This window comes from Triticum aestivum, chromosome 6B, assembly GCF_018294505.1.
Source record: "Triticum aestivum cultivar Chinese Spring chromosome 6B, IWGSC CS RefSeq v2.1, whole genome shotgun sequence".
Taxonomy (NCBI): Eukaryota; Viridiplantae; Streptophyta; class Magnoliopsida; order Poales; family Poaceae; genus Triticum; species Triticum aestivum.
Window position 1 is genome coordinate 713141850 of NC_057810.1, and position 10481 is coordinate 713152330.

Below are 10481 nucleotides of genomic sequence, written 5' to 3' on the forward strand. Positions count from 1 at the left end.
ATGCCCTCGAGGCAATAATAAAATGATTATTATTATATTTTCTTGTTCATGATAATTGTCTATTGTTCATGCTATAATTGTATTAACCGGAAACTGTAATACATGTGTGAATACATAGACCACAACATGTCCCTTGTGAGCCTCTAGTTGACTAGCTCGTTGATCAATAGATGGTTATGGTTTCCTGACCATGGACATTAGATGTCGTTGATAACAGGATCACATCATTAGGAGAATGATGTGATGGACAAGACCCAATCCTAAGCATAGCACAAGATCGTGTAGTCGTTTGCTAAGAGCTTTTCTAATGTTAAGTATCATTTCCTTGGACCATGAGATTGTGCAACTCCCAGATACCGTAGGAATGCTTTGGGTGTACCAAAGGTTACAAGGTAACTGGGTGGCTATAAAGGTACACTACAGGTATCTCCGAAAGTGTCTGTTGGGTTGGCACAAATCGAGACTGGGATTTGTCACTCCATATGATGGAGAGGTATCTCTAGGCCCACTCGGTAATGCATCATCATAATGAGCTCAAAGTGACTAAGGAGTTGGTCACGGGATCATGCATTACGAAATGAGTAAAGAGACTTGCCAGTAACGAGATTGAACGAGGTATTGGGATACCGACGATCGAATCTCGGGCAAGTAACATACCGGTTGACAAAGGGAATTGTATACGGGATTGATTGATTCTCGACATCGTGGTTCATCCGATGGGATCATCGTGGAACATGTGGGAGCCAACATGGGTATCCAGATCACGATGTTGTTTATTGGCCAGGGAGATGTCTCGGTCATGTATGCATGATTCCTGAACCCGTAGGGTCTACACACTTAAGGTTTGGTGATGCTAGAGTTGTTATGGGAAATAGTATGTGGTTACCGAATGTTGTTTGGAGTCCCGGATGAGGTCTCGGATGTCACGAGGAGTTCCGGAATGGTCCGGAGATAAGATTTATATATGGGAAGCCCTTATTCGGTCGCCGGAAGTGTTCGGGGGTTTATCGACATTGTACCGGGACCACCGAAAGGGTGTCGGGGGTCCACCGGGAGGGTCCACCTGCCCCGGAGGGCCCTATGGGCTGAATATGGAGGGGAACTAGCCCCTAGGTGAGCCAGGCGCCAAAACCCCCTAGGGCCCATGCGCCTGGGGTTTGGGGGAAACCCTAAAGGGGGCACCCCCCCCCCCTTGGCTTGGGGGGCAAGCCTCCCCCCTTGCCCCCCCCTCTAAATCCATCTGGAGGGGGTTGGCCCCCCTCTTCCTTTCCCCTATAAATAGAGGTGAGGTGGGAAGGCTTCCGCACCCTTCCCCTGGCGCAACCCTCCCCCTCTCCAACACCACCTCCTCCTCCGTAGAGCTTGGCGAAGCCCTGCAAAAATACCACAAGCTCCACCACCACGCTGTCGTGCTGCCGGAGCTCTCTCTCAACTTCTCCTCTCCCCTTGCTGGATCAAGAAGGAGGAGACGTCCCCGGGCTGTACGTGTGTTGAACGCGAAGGCGCCGTTCGTTCGGTGTTAGATCGGATCTTCCACGATTTGAATCGCCGTGAGTACAACTCCATCATCCGCGTTCTACTAACGCTTTCGCTTAGCGATCTTCAAAGGTATGAAGATGCACTTCCTCTCTCTCTCTCTCTTGTTGCTAGAATCTCCTAGATGGATCTTGGTGATACGTAGGAAAATTTTGAATTATTCCTACGTTCCCCAACAGTGGCATCATGAGCTAGGTCTATGCGTAGATTCTATGCACGAGTAGAACACAAGTAGTTGTGGGCGTTGGTTTGTTCAATTTGCTTACCGTTACTAGTCCTATCTTGTTTCGGCGGTATTGTGGGATGAAGCGGCCCAGACCGACCTTACACGTACGCTTACGTGAGACAGGTTTCACCGACTGACATGCACTTGTTGCATAAGGTGGCTAGCGGGTGTCTGTCTCTCCCACCTTAGTCGGATCAGATTCGATGAAAAGGGTCCTTATGAAGGGTAAATAGCAATTGGCATATCACCATTGTGGCTTTTGCGTAGGTAAGAAACGTTCTTACTAGAAACCCATAGCAGCCACGTAAAACATGCAACAACAATTAGAGGACGTCTAACTTGTTTTTGCAGGGTATGCTATGTGATGTGATATGGCCAAAAGAATGTGATGAATGATATATGTGATGTATGAAATTGATCATGTTCTTGTAATAGGAATCACGACTTGCATGTCAATGAGTATGAAAACCGGTAGGAGCCATAGGAGTTGTCTTAAATTATTGTATGACCTGCGTGTCATTGAAAACGCCATGTAATTACTTTACTTTATTGCTAACCGTTAGCCATAGTGGTAGAAGTAATAGTTGGCGAGACAACTTCATGAAGACACGATGATGGAGATCATGATGATGGTGATCATGGTGTCATGTCGGTGACGAAGGTGATCATGTCGCGCCTCAAAGATGAAGATCAAAGGCGCAAAATGATATTGGCCATATCATGTCACTTTGTTATTTGCAAGTGATGTTTGTCATGTTTACATCTTATTTGCTTAGAACGATGGTAGCATAAATAAGATGATCCCTCACTAAAATTTCAAGAATGTGTTCCCCCTAACTGTGCACCGTTGCAAAATTTTGTTGTTTCGAAGCACCACGTGATGATCGGACACGGCCTAGTTGACTCGGATCATGTATCACTTAGATGACTAGAGGGATGTCTATCTAAGTGGGAGTTCATTAAATAATTTGATTAGATGAACTTAATTATCATGAACATAGTCTAAAATATCTTTACAATATGTCTTGTAGATCAAATGGCCCATGCTAATGTTGCCCTCAACTTCAACACGTTCCTAGAGAAAACCAAGCTGAAAGATGATGGTAGCAACTATACGGACTGGGTCCGAAACTTGAGGATCATCCTCATAGCTGCCAAGAAAGCATATGTCCTTGAAGCACCGCTAGCTGACGCACCCATTTTCCCAGCAACTCAAGACGTTATGAACGCCTGGCAGTTGTGTAGTGATGATTACTCCCTGGTTCAGTGCGGCATCCTTTACAGCTTAGAATCGAGGCTCCAAAAGCGTTTTGAGCAGCACGGAGCATATGAGATGTTCCAAGAGCTGAAAATGGTTTTCCAAGCTCATGCCTGGATCGAGAGATATGAAGTCTCCGACAAGTTCTATAGTTGTAAGATGGAGGAAAACACTTCTGTCAGTGAGCATATACTCACTATGTCTGGGTTGCACAACCGTTTGTCTCAGCTGGGAGTTAATCTTCCAGATGACTCGGTCATTGACAGGATCCTCCAATTGCTCCCACCTAGCTACAAGAGCTTTGTGATGAACTACAATATGCAAGGGATGGAGAAGTTCCTGAGTTATATTCAATGCTGGAAATATGCAAGTGGGAGAACTCTATGGGTCAACATGATCCGTTGACTAAACCTCTTCCACGAGCAAAACATGATCAACACCAGAACTCTATGGGTGTTCGACTCATCACAATGTAACTAGATTATTGACTCTAGTGCAAGTGGGAGACTGTTGGAAATATGCCCTAGAGGCAATGATAAAATGGTTATTATTATATTTTCTTGTTCATGGTAATTGTCTATTGTTCATTCTATAATTATATTAACCGGAAACTGTAATACATGTGTGAATACATAGACCACAACATGTTCCTAGTGAGCCTCTAGTTGACTAGCTCGTTGATCAATACATGGTTATGGTTTCTTCACCATGGATATTAGATGTCGTTGATAACGGGATCACATCATTAGGAGAATGATGTGATGGACAAGACCCAATCCTAAGCATAACACAAGATCGTGTAGTCGTTTGCTAAGAGCTTTTCTAATGTCAAGTATCATTTCCTTAGACCATGAGATTGTGCAACTCCTGGATACCGTAGGAATGCTTTGGGTGTACCAAACGTCACAACGTAACTAGGTGGCTATAAAGGTACACTACATGTATCTACAAAAGTGTCTGTTGGGTTGGCACGAATCGAGACTGGGATTTGTCACTCCGTATGACGGAGAAGTATCTCTAGGCCCACTCGGTAATGCATCATCATAATGAGCTCAAAGTGACTAAGGAGTTGATCACGGGATCATGCATTACGAAATGAGTAAAGAGACTTGCCAGTAACGGGATACCGACGATCGAATCTCGGGCAAGTAACATACCGGTTGACAAAGGGAATTGTATACGGGATTGATTGAATCCTCGACATCGTGGTTCATCCGATGAGATCATCGTGGAACATGTGGGAGCCAACATGGGTATCCAGATCCCGATGTTGGTTATTGGCCAGAGAGATGTCTCGGTCATGTATGCATGATTCCTGAACCCGTAGGGTCTACACACTTAAGGTTCGGTGACGCTAGAATTGTTATGGGAAATAGTATGTGGTTACCGAATGTTGTTCGGAGTCCCGGATGAGGTCTCGGACATCACGAGGAGTTTCGGAATGGTCCGGAGATAAAGATTTATATATGGGAAGTCCTTATTGTACCGGGACCACCGAAAGTGTTCGAGGGTTTATTGATATTGTACCGGGACCACCGAAAGGGTTCTGGGGGTCCACCGGGAGGGTCCACCTGCCCCGGAGGGCCCTATGGGCTGAATATGGAGGGGAACCAGCCCCTAGGTGAGCTGGGCGCCAAAACCCCCTAGGGCCCATGCGCCTGGGGTTTGGGGAAAACCCTAAAGGGGGCACCCCCCCCCTTGGCTTGGGGGGCAAGCCTCCCCCCTTGCCCCCCTCTAGATCCATCTGGAGGGGGTCGGACCCCCTCTCCCTTGCCCCTTTAAATAGAGGGGAGGTGGGAAGGCTGCCGCACCCTTCCCCTGGCGCAGCCCTCCACCTCTCCAACACCACCTCCTCCTCCGTAGAGCTTGGCGAAGCCCTGCAGAAATACCACAAGCTCCACCACCACGTGGTCGTGCTGCGGGAGCTCTCCCTCAACTTCTCCTCTCCCCTTGCTGAATCAAGAAGGCGGAGACATCCCCGGGCTGTACTTGTGTTGAACCTGGAGGCGCCGTCCGTTCGGCGTTAGATCGGATCTTCCGCGATTTGAGTCGCAACGAGTACGACTCCATCATCCGCGTTCTAGTAACGCTTCCGCTTAGCGATCTTCAAAGGTATGAAGATGCACTTCCGCTCTCTCTCTTGTTGCTAGAATCTCCTAGATGGATCTTGGTGATACATAGGAAAATTTTGAATTATTGCTACGTTCCCCAACACTCTCAACTTCATGTCTTACTTACGGTCCTCTCTGTGCCATCACATCAACTTGGCATGCTCTTTGTTTCTAAACAGGCGTTTCAACCGTGGTATTATAGGAGCATACCACATCACCTTGGCAGGAACCCTCTTCCTGGGGCGCTCGCCGTCAACATCACCAGGGTCATCTCGTCTGATCTTATATCGCAATGCACCGCATACCGGGCATGCGTTCGAATCCTCGTACGCACCACAGTACATGATGCAGTCATTAGGGCATGCATATATCTTCTGCACCTCCAATCCTAGAGGGCATACAACCTTCTTTGCTGCATACGCACTATCAGGCAATTCGTTATCCATTGGAAGCTTCTTCTTCAATATTTTCAGTAGCTTCTCAAATCCTTTGTCAGACACACCATTCTCTGCCTTCCACTGCAGCAATTCCAGTACGGTACCGAGCTTTGTGTTGCCATCTTCGCAATTGGGGTACAAACCTTTTTTGTGATCCTCTAGCATGCGATCGAACTTCAGCTTCTCCTTTTCACTTTCGCACTGTCTCCTTGCATCAACAATGACCTGGCGGAGATCATCATCGGGCACATCGTCTGGTTCCTCTTGATCTTCAACAGCTTCCCTCGTTGCAGCATCACTGTATTCAGGGGGCACATAGTTGTCATCGTCCTCTTCTTCTTCGCTGTCTTCCATCATAACCCCTATTTCTCCGTGCTTGGTCCAAACATTATAGTGTGGCATGAAACCCTTATAAAGCAGGTGGGTGTGAATGGTTTTCGAGTCAGGGTAAGACTTCGTATTCCCACATATAGGGCATGGACAACATATAAAACCATTCTGCTTGTTTGCCTCAGCCACTTCGAGAAAATTATGCACGCCCTTAATGTACTCGAAGGTGTGTCTGTCACCGTACATCCATTGCCGGTTCATCTGCGTGCATTATATATAATTAAGTGTGTCAAAAACCATTACAGAAGATCATGAATAGATAATTAAGTGACCAAATTAATAGAAATTCATCATCACATTAAAATCAAAGTACATACATAGTTCTCATTGAACAACATATAGCTCTCCAGGGCATCTAATTAATTAAACCATACATTAAAACTATGTAAAACATTTCAACGTGAAAACAAATGCGATCATAATCACAAGCAAGGTAACAATTGATCCAACGGCATAATGATACCAAGCCTCGGTATGAATGGCATATTTTCTAATCTTTCTAATTTTCAAGCGCATTGCATCCATTTTGATCTTGTGATCATCGACGACATCCGCAACATGCAACTTCAATATCATCTTCTCCTCCTCAATTTTTTTTATTTTTTCCTTCAAAAATTGTTTTCTTCTTCAACTAAATTTAACCTCTCGATAATAGGGTTGGATGAAATTTCTTGTTCACATACCTTCTAGATAAATAAAACCTATGTCACGTTGGTCGGCATAATTGTCATAAACAATAAATGAACCAAATAGTTATAAAAGATAATATATACCACATCCGAATCATAGATATGACAAGGACCGATGGGGGCGGATACCAAAACCATCGCACTATATAATAAGAAGCAATAATAAAAGTAAGAAAATTATACAAGTATCTATCTAAACATACAAGTAAGAATTTTTTTCCTTTCAGAAAGAAGATAAGAACAAGAGGCTCACCACGGTGGTGCCGGCGACGAGATCGGCGCGGGCGATCGATGGCGGTGAAGACGGGGACGGGACGTGACGGGCCGCTAAACCTAGACAAATATTGAGGAAAATGGAGCTTGGAGGTCCATCTTGAAGATGAGAAAGCTTAAGTAGTGTGGCTTGGGCATTCCATCGAACACCTCATGTGCATAGAAGGTGAGCTAGAGCACCACAATACCCTCTCCTCGTCGGCCAGAAAAAAAAGAGCAGTGTGGAGTGCTCTGCTCGCCGGCGAGGGGGTATATATAGACACATCATTGGTCCCGGTTCGTGGCTTGAACCGGGACTAAAGGACACCCTTTGGTACCGGTTCAAGCCACCAACCGGGACCAAAGGAGTCTAGATGGGTGAGGTGCCGGAAATTCCCCCTCCTCGCGTGAAGGGAGTTGAACCCTGATTAACAAGGATGTGTAATTCCGACCTCAAATCCACACTACCATCCAATTCTCCACGGCCTTACTAAACAACGCAAATTTCATGTGGTAGCCAACTGACACCACATTAGAACATCTCGAATCATGGAGTGACAGCGAACCAACCTGTGGTTGAGATGGTTAGGTGGACAGTGATATCCCCAACCCACTAGGGTTAAAATCCTGATGCTCGCATTATTCCTGGATTTATTTCAGAATTTCCGGCGATGCGCTTTTAGTGGGAGGAGACGTTCCCGTCGACGACGAGGCGCCTACGGTGACTTCGTAAATCTCAAGATGATATGCCGGCTCGGTCTCTCAGAGGTGCTCATAGAGATAGGGTGTGTGTGTGTGTGTTTATAGGGGTGAGTGTATGCGCGTGTATATAAGCGCTTGTGTCTGTACTGATGCTAAAAAAAGAATCATGGAGTGACATTATGCTATAATTCTAAGGAAGTTTTCTAGGTATTTATGAGCAAGGGGCGTACTCCAGCTCAGACGCTTGGGTGCGGCGGGTGGGACTCCTCGCTCCATCATTTGGCGCAGACCAAACTATTCCCCATGTTTTCTAGATTTTTTGACTTTTGGAAACTATATAACTTTCCTAAACCAAAGAAAAGAAAACATCAACTAGCTCTTTCGCACATTGTTTATATGTTAAATAAAATATCAACTAGCACTTTCGCGCTGCTGAATACACATTGTTTTATCATTTATTTTTCCTCAAAAATTGACATTGTTTTATCATTTATTTTCCCCCAGAAATAAATGATAAAAACAATGTATATTCAATAAAATTATGTCATAATAACTTTGAAATTTATAGATAAATTTTAGAACATACTTCAGTTTGCTAGCTACAAAAAACTGGTTAAAGAAAATAGGCTATCGGTTTTTTGACAGAATTAAGATGTATTGCCAAAAAACACTCACCAGTTTTTAAAGGTTAGCGAATATTAAAATATGTTGTCAAACTTTTAAAATGTTTATGAATTTAAAATATTAATGATAATTAAAAACTACGCATGTTTTAAGTATTCAGTACCTTTCAAAAAAACCATAGATTAAAACAATCATAAGTTTTTAAAATATGCAAGTATAAAAAATATGCATGTATTAGAAATAAAAAATGAACAGGAAAGTAAATAAAAGAGATAAACTTAAAAAATGGAAAAACAAAATGAAGTGACAATTTATAAATTGAAAGTAAAGGAAATTATAAAGTAAAACTAATAAAAACAAAAAATCTAAAGAGAATTGTGAAAACCGATAGAGAAGACCCAAAGGCGATAAAATGAAAAAGATCGAGCGAAGCGAGCGAATAATGGCTCATTTGATTCAAAGGATTTCCATAGGGATTTTGGAGGAGTGGAATCCTTTGTAATTTTTCCTATGTTGGTTGTTTGATTCATATGATTGAATCCTATAAAAAAGGATTCTAAGGATTTCTTTGTACTACTTACAATAGAATTTGTTGCGTTCACTCAAATCCCTTTGAAAGAATCATTTGATTCTGTGATGCAATCAAAACACAGAATTCTGTATGATTGAGATGAGCATGACATTTAAAGGATTGAGATGAGCATGACATTCTAATCCTATGTTTTTCTTATTTCGTGTTTTGAGAATGTGTCATTCCAACCTCAACCAACACCACACTACCATCCAATTCTCCATGTCCCTACTAAACAACACAGATTTCATGTGGTGCCCACCGGCACCACATTAGAACATCTCGAATCATGGAGTGATGGCAAAAAATATGCTATAATTCTAAAGAAGTTTTATGGGTATTTATGAGCTAGGGGCGTACACTAGCCCCTACGACGTTTGGTTGGGGCGTGTGGGCCCTGTAGGCCTCCTCGCTCCGTCTTTTGGCGCAGACCAAACAATTCCCCATGTTTTCGAGATTTTCTGACCTTTGGAAACTATATAACTTTCCTAATCAAAGAGAAGAAAACATCGACTAGCTTTTTGGCGCAGTGTTTATATGTTACTCCGAATAATTGATAAAACAATGTATATTCAATAAAATTATGTCATGATAACTTTAAATAAATATATTTTAGGACATACTTCAGTTTGCTAGCTACAAAAAACCGGCTAACGAAAATAGGCTATCAGTTCTTTGACAGAATGAAGATGTATTATTCCCAAAAAGAAAAACGGTCACCAATTTTTAAAGGTTTGTGAACATTGAAATATGTTAGGTTTTTTAAAAATCTTCATAAATTTTAACTATTCATGAGATATTTAGAACTATGCATTTTTAAGTATTTACTAACTTTACAAAATCATAGATTAAAAAATATAATTTTGAAAATATGCAAGTAGTAAAAATATGCATGTACTAGAAATTAAAAACAAAAAGGAAAGTAAACAAAAGAGACAAACTTTAAAAAGGGAAATATGAAATCACAATTTATAAAATGAAATAATAGGAAATTATAGAATAAAACTAATAAAAACAAAAATATAAAGAGAATGGTACTGATAGAGAAGCCCCGAAGACGATAAAAGAATCGTGCGAAGGTAGTGACTAAGGGTCCTTGGATTCAAAGGATTTCATACGAATTTGGGTGTTAGAATCCTTTGTAATATTTTCCTATGTGGGTTGCTTGATTCATAGGATTGAATCCTACAAAAAAATTCTAAGGATTTCTTTGCACTACTGAACATAGGATTTATTGCGTCCTCTCAAATCTCCTTGAAAGAACCCTTTGATTTTCCCATGATGCAACCAAAAAACACGAATTTCTGTAGGACTGAGATGAACATGACATTCTAATCCTATGATTTTTTTTTAATTGCCGTGTTTTTTGAGAATCCTACGAATCAAAGAGGCCGGGCAAACCGCTCGTGGGCTTGGGCTACCAAGTCGGGCCGGCCCATTTGTGCGCGCTCAGGCGCGTCATAGCGTCAACCCTTTGCTACAGGCGACCAATAGGGAAACTCCGCTCCTCTCTCCCATAACCCTATTCTCCGCAGCCGGCGCAGGATACCTACCTACCTCTCCTCCTCCCTCCCCGTCCCTCCACCAACGGCGGCCGCCGCCGCCGCCGCCGCCGCCGCCACCGTATCCTCCCTCCCCGGCCAGATCCAGCCGCCACCTCCCCTCCCCCCCATCACCCGCACGGG